We start from the raw sequence: 20,638 nt of genomic DNA on the forward strand, positions 1-20,638 counted from the left end.
CACCCCCTTACCCCACATCCCACCAGCCATTTACCTGATTATGGGCCAAAGGTAGGGAACTATTAGCTTAGTAGAGGCAGGTGGACACTTCTAATGATTTGGGCAATTCCCACAGAAAGGCATTCTTAGTTTTCAGAAATCAAACTCCACTGTGTCTTGGAGAAAACTATTTATTAAAAGGTCTGCCTTGTGGGGCAGCCACTCTGGAAAATGGTATGGAAGTTCGTCAAAAAATTAAAAAGAGAACTACCCTACAACCCAGCAATACCACTACTAGGTATTTATCCAAAGGATATAAAAATGCTGATTTGAAGGGACACACACACCCCAATGTTTATAGCAGCACTATCAACAATAGCCAAATTATGGAAAGAGCCCAAGTGTCCATCAACTGACGAATGGATAAAGAAGATGTGGTATACACACTCACACACACACACACACACACACACACACACACACTGGACTATTACTCAGCAATCAAAAAGAATGAAATCTTGCCATTTGCAACAATGTGGATGGAACTAGAGTGTATTATGCTAAGCAAAATAAGTTAGTCAGAGAAAGACAAATATCATATGATTTCAGTCAGTCATATGTGGAATTTAAGAAACAAAACAGATGAACATAGGGGAAGGGAAGGAAAAATAAGATAAAAAAGAGGGAGGCAAACTATAAGAGACTCTTAAATATAGTCTGAGGGCTGCTGAAGGGATATTGGGTGGGGGGATGGGCTACATGGGTGATGGGCATTAGGGAGGGCACTTGGGATGAGCACTGGGTGTTGTATATAAGGAATGGATCACTAAATTCTACTCCTGAAATGATTATTACACTATATGTTAACTAACTTGGATTTTAAAATGATAGATAGATAGATAGATAGATAGATAGATAAAATAAAAGGTCCGCCTTGAAAGTTATATGCAGTTCTATAAGAGGTGTGTAAAAGTTGTTCTTTAATTTGTAGATGGCCTTTGTTGATTTTTGCATGTATTTATTGACTTTGGAGGAGGTTTAGATATAAATTCCAGACTTCTGTAATGTATGCAGAAATCCTAGGAGGGAAAGCAAAGTCAGTCAGGCTTTAGTGAAATGTTCAATGGGAAGGATATCAGAGTTAAGAAATAACATTTTAGGGATAATGAGAGTAGTCTCATGGAGTTATTGCAGTAACTAAATAAGGCAACCCATTGAACTCGCCTATCATTTAATAGATGAACAGTACATGGTGGTGGTTTATTCCTTGTGGGATCAAAAGACTTAGAAATTTTGAAAGCATTTATCCTGGAATGGTTTGGTTTTATCTCTTTCATTGCTTTTCTTGGTCAATTTCTGCCATGAAAAAGTATAATTTCTCTTATCGTTGAGACATGAATATCCAATATTCAAATCCAAAATCCAAAAGAAGCCTGAACATTCTAAAAGCTTTTAATTTGCCCTTAGGTACTTTGCCTGTATTGCTAGAAGCTTTCACCGGATGATTAGTGAGGGCTCATTAAATTATTTTAAGCATAGATAATAGGTGCAAGCTTGAATACAACTGGGAATAAACATACTTATGTATTTAGCAAAAAAACTTGTGCAAGCATAACCTTACCTTGTATTTTGAAATTGAAAAATTCAGAATATCATATGGCTATTTAAATGAATAAAGTTGAGGGGAGGAACAGTATCTTTTCCTCTATCCTCTTAGGTTCAATTACTGAGGCCCGCAAATTAAACGGACAAAAGATAGAATAACAGGAGAGAAGAAGATACACAAACATTATTTTTAATTTTATACACACAGGGTCTCCACAGAAAAGAAGTGAAAACTGAAGGAGGCAGTTAGACCTGGAGTTTTATGTACCATTTAGCAAAGAGTGATATATTGTGGAGAAATGACTAGACAAAGGTAAAGGGGTTTGGGCTTCTAGGGGAAGTAAATTATGGGAAGGTAGATACAGGGGGAAACTAATGGTAGAGAAGGGTTATTCAGTAAGGCTTGTTTATGCAGACTCATCTCAGTGTCATCTCCCATCTCTGGTGATAGGGTTATTGTCATATCTCCATCTCTACCTCCTAGGGAGAGAAAGACACCTTCACAAGGGAAATTTATCACCTGTTTTTAGGCAAATGGGGGAGGGCAGAGAGCTCAACCTGTGCCTGCTATCCCTCATTTGCCTTCAGCCTAAAATATCCTTATTCCTCCTGAATTGGAGAAGATATTTTCAAACCATATATCTGATAAAGGATTAATACACACAATATATAAAGAAGGCATACCACTCATCAATAAAATGCCTAAATAATCCAATTAAAAATGGGCAGAAGATCTGAATATATATTTTCCCAAAGAAGACATACAAGTGGCTAACAGGCACATGAAAAGATGCTCATCATCACTAATAATCAGGGAAATGCAAATCAAAACCACAATGAGATATCACCCTCATACCTATCAGAATGGCTATTATTAAAAAGACCCCAAAAACAGCAAGTTTTGGAGAGAATGTGGAGAAATGAGAACCCTCATATACTAGTATGTGGTGAGATTGTAAATTGGTTGCAGCCACTGTGGAAATCAGTATGGTGATTCCTCAAAAAATTAAGAATACCAACATGATCCAGCTATTCTACTTTGGAGTATTTATCTGAAGAATATGAAAATACTACTTTGAAAAGATATATGCACCATTATGTTTACTATAGCATTACTTACAATAGTCAAGATATGGAAGCAACCTAAGTGTTCATGGATAAATGAATGGATAAAGAAGATGTGGTATATTTATACAATGGAACACTACTCAGGCATAAAAAATAATGGGATCTTGACATTTGTGATAACACAGATGGACCTTAAGGATATTGTGCTAAGTGAAATGTCAGACAAAGAAATACAAATATCAGTGATTTCACTCATATGTGGAAGGTAAAAAAAAAACAACCCAATACAAACATAAAAAAGAACAAAATCAAACAAAATCAAACTCATAGAGAATAGATTAGTGATTACAAGAGGGGAAGGGGGTTGAGTGAAATGGGTAAAGGGAGTCAATTGTATGTTAATGGATGGTAACTAGACTTGTGTTGGTAATCACTTTGTATTATGTACAGATGTTGAAATTATAAAGCTCTACACCTGAGATGTATGTAAGAAAAAAATTAAAGATTCTTGTTCTAGTGATATAAAATTTGGAAATACATAGTGGTCATGGTTGTACAACATTGTGAGTGTAATTAATGCCATGGAATTATACACTTAAAAATAGTTAAAATGGAAAATTTTATCTTCACATATTTTACCATAATAAAAAAAGGATGCTAAGAAGAAAAAGAATAACTCAGAGACAATCATTGAAAGCACTGAGGATTTGCTGGTACTTACAAGGTAGAATAGACTCTGTAAAGTCTCTCTCCATGAACAAAGGCAAAGGCAGGGTTTATAAAAACCTAAACCCTCAACATTTCACAAGAGAAAGGGATCAGTTGATTTAGGCAAGTCTAGTTCAGGATTGGTTAGTGTGCAATGGAACAGGCCGATTACTGCCTATTATGTTGTGGTTCCTCCAGGAATTATGTGTTCCCACTAAAGCTCATCCTCTTTATTCAGGCTCTTACCCAGAACTAATTTTCTTCTATTTTAGACATTCTTTAGTCACTTGCTAGTCTGTGCTCCATTGTATAAATGATTATTATCACATATTTAACTGTGACTCTATTTGTGCAGTTTTAACCCAACAGACTCTGAACTACTCACCACTACACCTTGTCTTTATTCACCTTTGTTGCCAAGGTGCCTTGACCAGATTCTGGCACATACCAAAAACCTAACAAATGTTCCAGTGAATAATATTCTGGCCTGTACAAAAATTGGGGATAAGGGAAGTGGTTCTTTGAAAGTTACAGTACGTTGACTAGTGGAAATTAAGTGGTTCTAGTTCATTCAACCTCTGTGGATGTGTTTCCTCATCTTAAAGGGAAGAGTTTGCACCATATCAATGGTTTGCAACACTAGTTGCCCATTAGACTCACCTGCAGGACTTAATCTGCAATGCCCATACCCCAACCCCACACTGATTCGATCAGAATCTCTCGTACTGGTATTTAAAAAACCCTGCCTGTAATTCTATTATACAGACACACTGAAATCAGGACGGGAGGGTGTACTATCACATCTATATGAGAAACATCTGATAATCTTTTTTTTAAGGTTTATTTATTTTTGAGAGAGAGACAGAGACAGAGCACAAGCAGAGGAGGGGCAGAGAGAGAGGGAGACACAGAATCCGAAGCAGGCTCCAGGCTCTGAGCTGTCAGCATGGAGCCCGATGTGGGGCTCAAACTCACGGACCATGAGATCATGACCTGATCTGAAGTCAGACGCTAAACCTACTGAGCCACTGAGGTGCCCCCCACCATCCCCTCTGATAATCTTAAAGTGAGGGAGAAGAAAATTAAAAATCTCTAGTCATCTGGAACTATCTTGTGGTAGTAGCAAATATTCATACCCTCTTTGACAGTCCTTGAAAGGACATATTTTCCCTATGTAGTTCAGGATGAAATTGCTGTCCATAATAGGATTCAGTAAGTAGAGAATTGGTTAGCATATTTTAGTGAGATTTGCACAAATGCATACAAAATTTTAAAAGATTTGATGCTTAATAGGATGAATTAGTTGTCTGGCAAAGCCACTTATATGGAATACTTCACACTTCATGCATGCTGGGTCACTGAGCCTTACTGTGGTCACTTTCACGTTGTTAGTTGCCTGATATGTTATGAGGCTTTGTGATTTCTTGTCAAAGGATGGAGACTAAAATCAAAACACAACAAAAAACAAAAAATCTTCTTCCTTGCCACCACGACCTCCTCTCTCTGTGGCTCCATTTCTCTGACGCCTTCACAGAAAAGCATGTCAACTGAGATTTCTCCGGTCCCTATTTTCCACTCACTGTTTCACTCACTTTCATCTGGCTTCTTACCCATCACAAGATGGAACCTGCACCTGCAAGATCATTATCAATGAACTCTAAACTAGCAGATCCCTTTTATCAGCTCACCTGACCTTGCAGCAACTTTTAACTTTCTGTAACAATCCGATGACTAAAATGTTAGAAGGCTTTGGGGCACCACCTCTGACACTGGTTCTGTGAATTTTTGTTAGAAATGGAAGCTGAATATCCTGATTTGCCCTACTGCACAGTTTAATGGCTTAGCAGTGGTATCGTTTTATTGCAATTCTTCAAGTTGTAGCAAAAATTGTTCTGAACCAGATGGATTATCTTCAAATGCTATTATAGAACACTGAATGGCGCTGGAAATTTTCTTGCAGACACAATGTTTCTTAATTAAGTAAACCTAAAATTACAATACAAAACAGTGCTTATATGTGAAACTCGTATGCAGAAGTCATTTCAATGACAACATTGTTTGGGTCATAAGACATGTGAAGCTCAAATACACTTTTTAAAAAAAAATTTTTTTTAAGTTTGAGAGAGACAGAGTCAGTGCGAGTCGGGGAGGGGCAGAGAGGGACGGAGAGAATCCCCCAAATCAGGAAATAGTGAGATCATGACCTGGGCCAAAACCATGAGTCGGACGCTTAACCAACTGAGCCACCCAGGCACCCCTCAAATACGCTTTCTATGCTGCCTAAGTCAAAACAAAAAGCCAGACCTCCACTCTCATGCCAACTTGCTGCATATGTTTTCTGAACTCAAACTCAAGTGCAAAGGAAATTTTCATGTTGTGAAATCTCTCTAAACTGTGCAGTTGAGGAGCTTCCACCTGACATTCAATTGGACATGATTAATCTGCAATGCAATGACGTGCCAGAAGGCAAGTATCAAGAGAAGAATCTAATAGAATTCCATAAATGCTTTCTGAGTGATCATTTGCTCAATGAAAATCATGTGCTTGTGGACTGATGTCAGTATTTGTCACATCTACCTTTGTGAAAGACATTTTCAAAGATGAAACACGTAAAACGCCATTATAGACCAGCATTAACGTGAATGCTTCAACCCATTTCATAAGAAACACAGAATTTGAACCCCAGTGAAGCAAAATGTTAACCTCTCCCAAATAATTCTATTCTTCTCATTGGTAGACCAGTATTACACAATTATTCTCAGTGATATTTTTAATCTCTTCAAGGAAAATTGTGGAACTTTCCCCTCTCTTGTCATACAAGTACTATATAATATCTTTGATTCTGCCTCTTGGCCCTTTATAGAAAAAGTTGCTGAGCCCTGATCTAACCCACCATTATTATCATCATGCACAACTCAAAAGAGTCCAGCCTACGAATGGATGATCTGCCTTCTGTCTACTTCAACCATCCATGCCTTTCTTCCTCAAACACATCAGTCTTCTCTTCCTCAGGAGTTTTATACTTGCTGCATCTTTTGCCTGGGATACCTCTAAAGGTTCAGTCTTGTGGGACTGAGCTCTTAATCTGTGGGGCCTGTGCTAACTCCAGGCAGTTAGTGCCAGAACCGCTGGCTGTGGAAACCCCACGCAATTTAGTGTCAGCAGTGTTGTGAGTGTGGTAGTAATAGTGTGAGAGGACAGGAAATACAGGGAGTTTTTCCTCGACAAGTTTTAGCACAACCTAGCAATCAAGCATTAAAAGGTGATCATTTTCACACTCTTTTTCTGGTTTTGAGATAGTTAGATATTTGTAAGTGTAGTTCTGCCCATTGTTCACCAGCCTGGGGGTGCAAACACCTCACTCTTAGGTTTGTTCTCCAAAGTAGAGCAAATGACAGTTAATGTTTCCCTCATCGGTAAGGACCCTCGCTAGTCTCCTGTGGGGCCCTCCACCGTGGGTATGAATAAGGGCCCCGGGCATGCTTACTGGTGTCTTCGGTCCTGGTTGTCCTTTTGGCTGCTGATGGAGCAGGTTCTTGGACTCGTACGGCGAGACGCAGAGGCTAGAGCTCGTTACTTACAGGTGAGGACTAGCAGCATTGGTAGCATCTGGGAACTTGCTAGATCTGCAGAGTCTCGTACGTCGTATGTCGTACCCCAGACATAACCAAGAACCTATTTAACGAGGTTCCAGGTGAATCTTACGTCACATCCAGACCTGAATGCTGGTTGATCTGGAAGGTGGTTCCAGCTGGTTGTTATTGCTGCCACCATCGCCTCTGAGGATCCTCCAGAGACTTCTGCCTCGTGCGCATAGCTGACTCCTGATGGTGAATGCTGCACCACCATCCAGTTCAGAATCTGGGACAGGGCACACCTCTCCCTAATCTACAGGAGGGAGGAACGGAGGTCAGTGGAGTCCAAAGGGTAGCCTTCAGCAAAACCTATTAATTTGAGGATTATAAAATATCACAGAACCTTATACCATTCTCTCAGGCTGCCTCGACCATGGCCTGGGATAGCTCAACACCCAACACAGAGCAAACACTAGGCAGCTCCCTGCCCCAGAGTCCTGATCAAACCAACTCCTGGATGCAGAGAGAGAAGAAAGTTTTTTCCTGACTTCATTCTTAGGACTGCTTGTCAAAGCTCTCATTTCCTGACCCAGTATTGACCCTTCTCTAGGATGATTGACAGTGGGAACATCCATTCCCTTCAGGGGAAACCCCACCCCCACCCACAGGGGTGTGGTTTGACGTACAATAGTTTGACATAAGCGCATTCCCTGAAGTCCAGGTTATTTGGTCTTAAATAACACCACATGTGGAATATCAACAGCCCTGGCAACTTTCTTTTCCGTTTCTTCTCATCAAGGTTCCAAAACGTGGCTGTCTAGCCTCATCTTGGGCTACCTGGCTATGTAAGAATTCACTTGGCATGTTTAACGCTTGCTGAGAACAGGTTATACCCTTACTTGAGGATCCAAGGAGGAAAAGTTGTGCTTAAGGAGAACTGGCTGAGATATATGAATCGTAGTAAGTGTGGTGAAATTTTCTCTGGATTTTTCTAAACAGAAAGTATTAGAAGGAGAACCTGCTGCTTTTGAATCACATATACCCTGACTCTAAAAGAGATTGGTTATTGCCGATATATCTGAACAGAGCTTCTAGAATGACTTTGGATTGCTCAATGCTGCCTTGGAAACCCTACTGAATGGCAATTTTTAGCTTTTCTTTTCCATTTTAGAGCTTTTGTATGAGCTTTAAAAATAACCCAGTTGTGCTGGCTGGAAGGCAGTTTTTCTGCGAAAGATTTTCTAGGGCTTGGAAAGCAGAAAGAACAATGAATAGAAAACACTTGCTGTTTATTGAATTTAATAAACGTGCTTCATATTTGTATAGGCTAAAGGGCATTTTCACATTCATTGTCTCAGTTTATCCTTGTATCAGCCCTGGCATTATTATGGAACATCCCATTTTAAGAATTTGGAAAACTGGAGCCCAGAGAGATTAAGTGGCTGCAAAGTAGCAAAACCACGTCTCAAACTCATCTTTTGGCTCTAAGTTCAATTTTCTATCTCTGGTTAAAAAATGTTTGAGTTCAAGTTAAGGATGGATCAAGAGCAGGTAATGTGCCTGAGCTGTCTTCAGGGTCTATGAAAGCACTATGAAAGTACAGTAGGTCACTTTTTTGGCCTCCATCTTCATAAAATGCCGAAAGAATTATCTAGACCAGAAAAGAGCTCCTACCCAAACCTCTTTTCTTTTTCCCACTCGCTCTTTCTCTTCTTTTTCCCCTCTCTTTTTCCCTTCTCTCATTTATTCCTCAAATAATGGCTTTCTTTCCACTTCACTCCCACTGGTTCGACTTGATTTTTAAAGGACTTTACTAGTAACATCCCAGAATGACTCAGTGTGAAGGAAACTGCAACAGATGGAGAGAAGGAAGCGGAGGAGGGGGTGTGGAAGGAAGGGGGAGCTGAGGGTGAGGGCAGGTGTGGCGAGCAGCTTAATGCAGACACACGAATTTCTACATCCAGACTGGTATTCCGAGATATTCCCTGCTGCTCTGGAATCTCTGTAAACACAGGGATTTGTCTGGAATGACTTTGCAGCTCCGCAGGAAGCTTGCTCAGCGCCAGGACTCTCAAACTGTTGAGTGCCGCTCAGAAATCAAGGAAGGGGGCACTCTCAGCCTGGCATGTGTTCACTGCCTGGGCCTGGCAGTGCCTATTTAACCTGGGAGGGGGCCGTGGAGGCTGTGCATTCTCCCATTTGATTCAAGGGCCGAAAGTAACCTCACAAAGACAGCAACGACCTCTTTGTTGCCACTATGGTGAGCCACACCTAAAATATCCCATAAAGCCATGAAAAAACAAAACAAAACAAAACAGCCCTGTTCTTAAAAATTTTTTTCGGGATAGAAACATTCATGATTTTACTCAATACTTTTTATTTTCAAAATTCTTTTTAATGGGAAGAATCGGCATCTTTCCTGCTGTGATTTAGTTCTCTTTCCTCTTTTTTCCTGAGTGGCACATGTTTTCTGAGGGCCACGAGTAGTATTTCTGTCTCATGCTGGGATTGAGACATACGGCTTTTGAGTAAGAGCAGCTATCGAGAGAGCAAGAGAAGGAAAATGTGGATGAGTGGAGTCTCTGGGAAGTGACGTGCAGAGAGTCTTACTTTAGTCTGCATCCTTGTAAAGAAGGGCACTGGAAAGGGATCAGGAGCCCGGGGTCAAACCACCAGAAAGCACGGCTGTGCTGGGGAAATCAACCGGAAGGCCATACTGGGCTTCCTGCAGTCCAACACTGCCCATAACCTCCCTGTGCCAGCACTGCTGCCCCGCCCTCCCTCCAGATGGCCGCTCTGTAGATGAACTCTTAGATACAACTTGGTAATTTATATTATTTCTGTAACACTTATGAACGGTGGCTTTAGAGGATTCAAGTTCTGTATACTACTTACTAGCTGTATTAGGGCATTTCAGAGAAACAGAACCAGTAGGATCTCTCTCTCTCTCTCTTTCTCTCTCTCTCTCTCTCTCTCTCTCCCTTAAACTGTCAAGAAATTTATGTTAAGGAATTGACTCATGCACTTGTGAGGCCTGGCAAGTTTGAAATCTGTAGGGCAAGCTGGCAGGTTTGAGATTCAGGTAAGAGGTGATATTGCAGTCTTACGTCAGAAGGCTGGAAACTCAGAATTTCTGTTGTAATCCAGAGGCAGAAGTCTTTCTTCGGGAAACTTCAGCATGTGCTCTTAAGACCTTCAACTGATTAGACAAGACCCACCATATCATGGGAGAGTAATCTCTTTTACTTATTATAATCAACTGATTATGTGAATCACATCTAAAAAGGCCTACACGGCAACATCTAGGTTAGTGTTTGGCCAAATAACTTCACCACAGTCTAGCCAAATTTACATAAAATCAACCACTACTCTACTTTTAACTTACTAGCAAGTTACTTAACCTCTTTAAACTAAGTTATTATTTGTTTTCCTTTTGTAAAATGGAGGTAACGAGATCAAGCTTAGCCCAGTGCGTGGACAACGGATCAATACATGTTGGATATATTATTATGACTATTGCAAGTTTTTAAGTAAATTCATATCATGAGTCTCTTGGGGGTTCTATGTACTGGAAATCAAATAAAACAACCAGTTCTACTTATGATTTTTAATGATTTGAAGTCAGTCTCGATATTTACGTTGATATTTAGACATAACTGCTCAGTGTTAAAAAATATATTTATTAGCACATGCAATAGTATGATAACAATAAAGGTAAAAATCGCAAAAGGATGAAAAATCATCTACGATCCTGTTACCTTGGCAGAGCAACTCTGTTCATTTTTCTTTTATCTCTACCATCATTACCCACCCATGTATAAACACATTATTTACAGAGGTATATTTGGGGTGGGTCAAGTTTTTTCATTTTGCTATTTTTCATTTTGCTGATGTTATGCTAGCAAACCAGTCAAATGAATTGTATACTGGTTAAAAGTTACAGTTATCCTCTCTCATCCTTCCAAGGAGCCAGTGCCACTGGGCAGTGTGGTCTCTTGGGGTGCTGGCTTGGCAGGAAAGCTGTCTAAATGTTTTGCATCCCACTGTTTTCCTACAAAAAGGGCAGTTGAAGGACCAAAGCTCATGAGTAGAATGTAGATGTAATGTATCAAACTAGAGAAAAAGTTGATCCAGTTCTGCATTATTATGGAATCTATTTATGTCATTCTTTCATTTATTTAAAAAGTGTTGAGTTCCTTCAACGTGCTGTGTACCAGATACTGGGATATAGCCAAGCACAAAGCAAATCACAGATCTGTTTCCCCAGAGTTGCAGACTAGAAGATGAGACAGGTGATAAGGAGCCACAGAAGGGCCACAACAGGGTGGAACATCTAACTGAGGCTTGGCACTGGGAGTGCGGCGAGGAAGGGGGAGGTGTCCAGGTAGATGTTCTAAACTATGAAGGATGAATAGGAGTTAGCCAGGTGAAGAGGGGAGAGGGTAGCAGAAAAAAATTGATTTTGCCAGAAAACTGAGTCTGGGTGTTTTTCTATTTATTTAGGCAAACATGGACCTCGGGTAAAGCCATGAGGGCTGTGTGTGCAAAGGCCCTCTCTCTGCACCCTGTAGTTTGGGGAGCTGAACATAGACTACTCAGGCTGTAGGAAGAGTATGAGGGTGAAAGGGGTCCACAGTAAGGAATTTGATCAGTGGGGAGACGCTGAGATGTTTTAAGGAGGAGAGAGACATGACATGATCTATATATTTTAGGAAAACCACTTAGGCTACAGCATAGAGAATCAGTGATAAGGGCGAGACTGGTTACATGGAGACAAGTATGTCGTCACTGGAGTAATCCTGGTAAGAAGCAATAGGTAACAATAGCCCAGACGAGGAAGATGAATGGAATCAAAAGATATTTAGAAGATAGAAGGGCTAGAGTTGGTGTATGAGAGAGAGAGCAGTTAAGAATAAAGCCCAGGGGTGCCTGGGTGGCTCAGTCGGTTAAGTGTCCGACTTCGTCTCAGGTCATGATCTCACAGTCCATGAGTTTGAGCCCCGTGTCGGGCTCTGTGCTGACAGCTCAGAGCCTGGAGCCTGCTTCGGATTCTGTGTCTCCCTCTCTCTCTGACCCTCCCCCATTCATGCTCTGTCTCAAAAGTAAATAAACATTAAAAAAAATTAAAAAGAAAAAAAAAAGAATAAAGCCCAGAGCTCTACTATTCCATGACTCCATGTGCTTGACAATGAATTTTCTTTATATCAAATTATTTTATCTTTAAAAAAAAATCTTTTTTAACGTTTATTTATTTTTGAGACAGAGAGAGACAGAGCATGAACGGGGGAGGAGCAGAGAGAGAGGGAGACACAGAATCGGAAACGGGCTCCAGGCTCTGAGCCATCAGCCCAGAGCCCGACGCGGGGCTCGAACTCACGGACCGCGAGATCGTGACCTGGCTGAAGTTGGACGCTTAACCGACTGAGCCACCCAGGCGCCCCAAATTATTTTATCTTTAAGGGCAATTTTTGTCATGTCATCTAGTCACATATTCTACCGTGACATAGAAGGCACCATGCACAGGAGAAAGAGTACTTGCCTGGAGGCTAGGTACAGGACTACCACAGCCCCCCAGTGTGATCCTGACTAATCATTTTATCTCCTGGCAGGGAGTGTGAACAGCTGCAATATAGGAGAACATGATTATAAACTGGGCTGGGGCTTTGAGTTATGGCACATATACAGAATAAATACATTTACATGGCACTTAGGGTATACTGCTGAGGCTCTTGTAGCTTGAAGAAACTGGCCCAGGGTTCTCCCTGCCCTAAGTCTTGCCTAATTAAACCAGGGAATGAGGAGAATCCACATTTTGCCATACCTCGAGCAAATTCAGGGCATACCAGTATGCTGAAGAACACCTTCCAGGAGGCTCAGGTGGGGTAGTTAAACTCGTGAGTCGGATCATCTGAACTAGCATCCTCATTCCACCACAAACTAGTTGTGTGACTCTGAGAGAACGATTTCATTATTGCAAGCCATAGTTTCCTCATCTGTAAAATGGGAATAATAAGAGTACCGTCCAACAGGGTTGGTGTGAAGATTAACTAAGAGAATGTACATAAATACTTTATTAGGGTTCTTGAATGCAGAGTAAATGCTCCATATATATTAGCCGTTATTGTTTTTTTTAATTTTTTTAACGTTTTTATTTATTTTTGAGACAGAGAGAGACAGAGCATGAACGGGGGAGGGGCAGAGAGCGAGGGAGACACAGAATCGGAAGCAGGCTCCAGGCTCCGAGCCATCAGCCCAGAGCCCGACGTGGGGCTCGAACTCACGGACCGCGAGATCCTGACCTGAGTCGAAGTCGGACGTTTAACCGACTGAGCCACCCAGGCGCCCCGCGTTATTGTTTTTATATAATCTTTCCATTACAGCATACAATTCAATGATTTTTAAAGTAAATTTACAGAGTTGGGCCAATCTGCATTTGGAACATTTTCACCACCTCAAAAGATGTGATTTGTAGCTGTACCTTGTTCCCACTCAACCCCAGGCAACCATGGATCTACTTTGTTTCTATACACTTACCTTTTCTGAACATTTTATATGAATTTTCATAATATTCAATCTGGTGTGTCTGGCTTCTTTCGCTGAGTATGTTCTGAAGGTTCTTCCATGCTGTAGCATAGATCAGTACTTTGTCCACTGTGTGGGAAGACCATGTGTTGTCTACCCACTCACCAGTTGGTGGACATCAGACTGACTGCACTTTTTGGCCATTAGGAACGACGCAGCCATGTACATCCACATATAAGTCTTTGTGTGGCCATATTAACATATAATCTTCTAGCTCTAAATGTCAAAAGCTCTAAGAAACGTCCAACTTGTCAGCAGGATGACTACTGAAACAGGCCTGATTCTTATCCTTGGGCAATAACTGTATTTTTGCCAGGATGTTTCGAAGAAACACAGTTATTTATATCCAACAAAGAAGTTTAACTTTTCAATTAAGAAAGAAAAGAAAAAAAGCTTAGTTTTAACAAAAGATTTAGTCAAAAGCTGATCAAGGATGGGGTTTGTTATTCTTGAATTTTAATTAAAATTTCCAGAAGAGTTAGACACAGCTGCCAATCCAAGGGCTATCATGCTGCAGGGGGCATCCCTTCATTGGAATTGTGTGTCTGGGGGTGCCACTCACATGGGACACAATGGAGATCGTGCTGCTCGGAGGTGTGGGTCACAGGTGGCCTTACTGCTGGTTATGAGTCTCCACTCTGCTCCTGTTCATGAGGCCTGTTCTGTTCATAGAGGGTGGTGCCAAGTCAGAAACCGAGTTGAGGCCCAGGATGCCACTGTGCAAGAGTGTTGTAGCTCTAGTCTCTGGGGAGTCCTAGGAAGGGGGCTGCTTTGAAGCCAAGGGAATCTCAGACTAGAATCGCAGATGGTGCTTTTGAATTGCTGATGGGGCAGCCCAGAAGCTCTGACAGACTCAGGCTGGAGCAGTCTTCTGCACATCCTTCTGTCCAAAGGGATCTTAAGCTGGATGCCCTCGGGCTAGTTGAGACCTTGAAGATTTGTTCTTGCCTTGGAATTGCATGCCTTTGTTTAGACAAGAGTGGGTTAGAGCTGCGGGGAAAATTTGGGGGTAAAGGAAGCCAACTGGGACATATGTCTTACTGGGACATGTGCTTAGTCCCATCTTTTCCCGAAGAGCACTGGGCTGAACCCTCTCAGCAGAGAGTTGTGGAAAATTAGAGACGTTCTGTGGAAAGACCAAGTTAACGTTCAAGTCTCAGAATCTGATCTTAGGTCAAATATCTCTTGCTTTTGCCAGTAAAAAGAGCCCAGATGTTTTTCTATTTACTTAGGCAAACCCTTGAAACACAAGTTAGTGATATAAAACTTTACATTTGAAATGTTAAGAACCCATATTTGGAAAGTCACAAGCATAAAATATATGCTGTGAAATGGGAGGTCAGGATGGTGAACTCATTTTAGAACCATAGTTTTGACTCAAGAATTTTGATGGGGTCTTCACATTGGTTGAGCTTCTTGGTCCTAATATCATTGAGAGAATTAAATCATGATATTAAAACACTGAAACACTAATGCTTTGTTTTTATTGGCAAGAAGTAAAATGATCTAATACTAATGCCATGAAACATCAGTCACTTTTTTCCTGATGAATAAGATGAACTTTGGCTGCTTATGATAGTAAATTTAATAATGTCAGTGATTTGAACTGTTTCAATTCTAAATGTGCAGAAATGTGTTTTACTGCATCTCCCTCTCTCTCTCTCTCTCTCTCTCTCTCTCTCTCTCTCTCTCTCTCTGGTACTACTACCGTCAGGAAGTTTTGTGGCAAATAAACTCAAATACATAGATTAGAGCATATCATTCACATGTGCCATGTGTGTGCCAAAGTCTGAGTACCCACGGCAAGGCTCTCTCTCACAGGTGGTCTGAATTTGCTTCTAGCCGGTCCTCTAAGCAGATTCAATATTTCATAAGCACTGCTCCATCTCATGCCTCCATTATTGACACCACATGGAAGTCAGGAAATTGGTTCTTTCTGGGAACAGTTTGCAGAAATATGCAGCCTGTCAGCCCCTTTCTCATGGGTGCATTAACAGAGCGGCTCACCATTACAAGTAACGAACCTTCTCCAGATGTGTGTAGCAACTCAGCTCCAACTTTATCTTCAGTCCCGAAGATGGACTTGACAAGATGGATTATTTGTGGCCGTATTGTAATAACTTTGTGAAATCGGAATTCCCAACGATTGTAATGGAGGGTGAGGAATCAGCAGCAGAGGGACAGAGAATTTCTCCTTGCAGTAAACAATACAAAAGGACAACAACAATAAAAAGAGCAAATCAGCTGTGGCATTTTCCTGCCTGGGACACCATCTCTTCCAGACTGTTCTAATTCTTTCCCTTTTATGATTCTGTTTATGTTACACACATTAAAGTTAAGTCATGTCTTTAATAAGATGGAAACTGGAAGTGAGATTTGGAAATGACTGAATCAGGCTTCTTAATTTTTTTCTTCTCTTGGAGAGCTCAAAAACAACTGACAGAAAGGGATATACCAAAGAAAACAATTTTAATTGTCGGCTTCCATGGAAAATTCAATCCAGTCTTTCATTCATTCGCTTCCTAGCACAGAGCCAGCACACTTCTCTCTATACGGCCAAGGGCTTAATTTAGCTGACAAATTTCTGAAGATCGAACCAAGTGTCTAAAATAAAGAATCTAACTACAAATGATGCATATGATCTCTCTCTGTCACAAAAGATAGAAAGGTTTTTCCGGGATAAAATAATGGGGGATAAATTTCTCTGGCATTTTAGTAGCAGTGATGATTTCAAGTGAGTCTTCTCTTAAAGCGAGGCTGCATTTAAATCTTTCTTGTACGTTACAGGCCCCCTGGATTGATAGTTATAAAACTAGGTCCTTTGGGAGTTATCTGTCCATCTCTAAGGTTGGCATACTTATTTGTTTGATGTAGATGTTCTAGATAAAATTCCTCCAGTCCAGCTGTTATGATTTAGCTTAATGTTTGTATGGAGGGATTTCCTTTGTCATCGAAGAGACGGAATCAAAACAGAATTAGTCATTCTTGCATCTTCTATTTATAGCAGAGCTATTATTCAGATGCATTGTAGAAGAATGATGTGGACAAAAATTTTTCTTTCTTCCTTTTTTTTTTCTTTTGGTAAACAAAACTTTTTTTATACTCTGTGGATTTAACTTTGGTTGCTAACTTAGACAGCACTTAACAAAAATATTACCGCTTAAATGAAAAACCACCCAAGTCATACCATTTCCATTTTCAAATTAAATATTTGTCAGTACAAAGTATGTGGGATGACCGGAAGTCATGGATAACTTACACAGAAGTGACAGGAGTAGAAAAGGTCAATTTGAAAAGTTGTTTTTATGGGTTGCTCATGATGAATAGTCCAAATCATGAGCGTACTGAAACAGAATTCTAGTCTATTTATTTAGTTTGATGCCAACATCAAAGCTAGTTCCCAGAGTTAGTGAGAGTCATGATTTAAGATATTTTTATTTAGGGGAAATTTTAATAAGTTAATTTGGGGTTTTTTGGAGGTGGTGAGATAGGGGTAGAGGCCTGAGAGGTCTGTATTGGGACAAAGGAGCACTTAGATAAATTGGTTATATAACCTGGTTGTCAGAACTCCCTGGACCACTGAGTTTTCTTATTTCCATTTTTTTTTTTTTTTTTTTTTTGGTAGAGAGCTAACTGGAGAGGCATCCAGAATAGCTTTCTGGGTGTAAGGAGGAAAAAGGGAAGAGTTCTAGCTTTTTACTGATCCGATCTATATGGTAATTAGATGTGTGTCATTAAATAAGATGAAGTATGGGAAAAGTGCCTTGTAAATTCTCAAATTCTCTACTGTTATTGTTTATGGCAGTATCCAAAGCTGCCTCTGTTATGCAGTAGCTCTCGAATCAGTGTTTGGCCAGTTATATCAAATCAAATCAAAGAGTAGTTGGACAATAACTATTCAAAAATACAAGTAGAAGGTTGAGGAAGTTGACAATTAGTGTTCTCCATCTAAAATTTCCCTATTAGCAGTGTTGGGTCAGCAGATGGCTTATTTTCACTGGCAACTGCATGGAAAAAAAAAATTGCTAGATACAAGAACAGTATGTTCCAGCAACAGGGTCCTGAAATTTTATTTAATTTTACTTTATTTTGTTTCATTTTAAGTTTATTTACTTATTTTGAGAGAGAGAGTGTGCGTGTGCACATGGGGGAGGGGCAGAGAGAGACAGAGAGAGAGAGAGAAAGAGAGAGTCCCAAGCAGGCTTTGTGCTGTCAGTGCAGAGCCAGACACAGGGCTCAATCCCATGAAATGTGAGATCATGACCTAAGCCAAAATCAAGAGTTAGCTGACTAAGCCACCCAGGTGTCCCTGAAATTTTATTTTTAAGGGTGTTGGCAACCTTTCAAATTAATGAATGGCTGCCAGGTGTTAAATTTGAATGTCACTCCTGGTGATTATAGGGTGAGTACGTCTTTGTTTCCTATGTGTGCTAAGCTTGCTTTAGCAGATCCATTATTTTAAGGAGCTCTTGAAATTGCCTCTGGGGGGATCAGAAGATCATACAAATCCAGTCTATAAACATGAGAATTCTGAGCTAAAGACAAAAATCAGCCTCCGTACAACTGTTCGTACACCTGGCCTGATCCTAGGAGTGGGGCTTCTTGATGTGTTGTTGGTGGAGATTCAATATTTGGTCCCCATAGTGTAGATAAAAGTTTCAGGGTAAAAGTTCTCAGGCTATGAGTCCCCCCAAGGTATCCCCCTCCAATTATTCCAAATTCCAAATTCTAATTCCAATCCCTCCAATTATTCCAAAGCTACTTGAGAGGAGAGTAGGGTATTATAGAGACCTACATCACCTTGGTCAGAGGATAAGAGTCTGGGCAGGAGGGAGTTCTCCAGGAGAGCTCACCCTGAGTGACTGGTGTGGTGTGTGTCATTCCTTAAGAGAGGATAGGATAAAACTAGAGGGGATCAGTTAGTGATAGCTAAGGCTCAAACTCATGTAATTCATGGGAAGAGCATATGGCAGCAGTGGTAGTAATGGTGAGGGCTTTCTCAATCCCACCCAGAGGGAGACTTAAGAGGAACAGTGAACCCAGGCCTAGGGGATGCTATGGGAAGTTCATGGCAGCCATCCAGGCCTTGGAACTCTTAGAAGGGCAGTGTCATGTGGACCGCTGTCATTAGCCACAACAGTATGGCTCTGAGGTTGCCCAAATCATATCCAAGGAGTCCTCAGAAACAATGGGTAGGCTCTAATTTGGTGAGGTCAACAGCAGAGATCTCTGGGAAGCAGCATCCTTATAGTTAGAAGCTATGACACTTGTCAAGGAGGGCCTGTCTGGAAGCCTGGAGGAATAGTGACAGGGTCTAGATCCCTGTGAAGAGGTTCGGGCTAGGTCGGTTGTAGGCATCCAATCAAGAACATGGCTCAGGGCAGAAAGACTTGGTATGCAAAATGTGAACTGGGGAAGAAAGCAAAGTCATATAAATTGGGTAAAGTTTCAGCAAGGCCTCATAAGGAGACTGCAGTCAGCAGACTTGTGGGCCCCAGTGGTTCCCTTCAGGGACACAGGCTATCATGCTGGCAACAGCAAAGCTAATCCTAGGTCCTACATACTGGTGGGGGTTGGCCTGCTGATAGACCCCCATGCAGGAGAGTTAGAACTTGTTTAGGGTCCAGCTGGGACTGCATATGCAGATTAAATCTTTATCAACTGTAGCCGGATGGAGTTAGGGCAGGTGCTCTCCCCTTGGAGACAATAAAAGGTTTTTGTGATGCAGAATATCTAGTGTTAATGTGGAAAGCATTAGATTATTATCAAAGGCACATTTGTGATATTTCTGGGTGGCTCTTATACAAAGGGAAGTCTGATAATGTACCAGAATAAATCATGGGTTATTTATTTTGGGAAACATATGCTCTGAACCAGAAATTAGAACACATGGTGTGACAAATATGAGTATACTGATAAGGATAATTGGATAAGATACCTGCATTCAGGATTGTTTTGGAAAATAGGAGACCGTGTTGTCACCAAGATATGCTTTGCAGAAGGGCTTACCTGGAATAGGAGGGAGAGGGTTTGTGCATAGGAAAGTAATAGAGGCTACATGTGATGGTGCTTACAAGAGGAGTTCAGGAAAGGGAGAGAGTTTAGCCAGTGGAGGTAATCAGGAAAGATTTCATGAAGGTGGCAGCACATAGTTGCATTTTGGTAGATGTAAAGGTTTTGAACAAGGAGCTATAGGTATGAGGCCCTTTCAGGTGGAGGCACCAGGTGATTGCAACTAAATTTGGAAGGAAAAACCTGTAGGAAGTACAACTTGTCGATACATAATTTTTTGGGAGAGTGAGATAAGGCAAGACTATAAAGGTGGATTCCACTGTCTTGTGGATCATGTTGAATGGAAGATTTGGTGCTGTACCCTGGGCTGGGAATATAAAGATGGGAAAAGTTGGGGTACCTGGGTGGCTCAGTCGGTTAAGTGTCTGACTCTTGATTTTGGCTCAGGTCATGATCTCACAGTTGGTGAGTTTGGCCCTGTGATGGGCTCTGTGCTGACAGTGTGGAGCCTGCTTGGGATTCTCTGTGTTTCCTTCTCTGTCTCTGCCCTTCCCCTTCTCTCTCTCTCTCTCCCTCCCTCCGTCTCTCTCTCTCTCTTTCTCTTTCTCAAAAATAAATAAATAAATATTTTTAAAAAGATGGAAAAAGTCAGGAATGAGGATGTGTTTGGAAGATGCAGGTTAAGTGGAAATTAATGTGATTATGTCATTCATGGAAATAGGTGAGATTAAGCATGTCCAGAAAGAGAAAAGAACTAAGGACAAAATCTTAGATTTTGGGGGGTATATGGAGAATCTGCAGATTTCTTCAATTTAGGAGGAAACTCTGGGTGATTCAGCATTCAGGCAGCTAAGAGAGGATGGGATTCAAAACAAATAAGGCTGAGAAGCCAGGGAAAACAAACATGGAGAGAAGACCATTAGGGTTGTTTTTTTAGTCCTCTGTAACCTCAGGAATGTAGTTTCAGGTGAGCAGGGTTAGGGATAAGGGTCAGGATGGAATCCCCTGTAGAAAGGTTTACAGCAGTGGTTCTCAAAGTATGGTCTCTAGACCAGTATCAGCATCACCTGGGAACTCATTTCTGCAAAATCTTGGGCCTCACCCCAGAC

Source organism: Acinonyx jubatus, chromosome B3 (genome assembly GCF_027475565.1).
Source record: "Acinonyx jubatus isolate Ajub_Pintada_27869175 chromosome B3, VMU_Ajub_asm_v1.0, whole genome shotgun sequence".
In the NCBI taxonomy this organism is placed as follows: Eukaryota; Metazoa; Chordata; class Mammalia; order Carnivora; family Felidae; genus Acinonyx; species Acinonyx jubatus.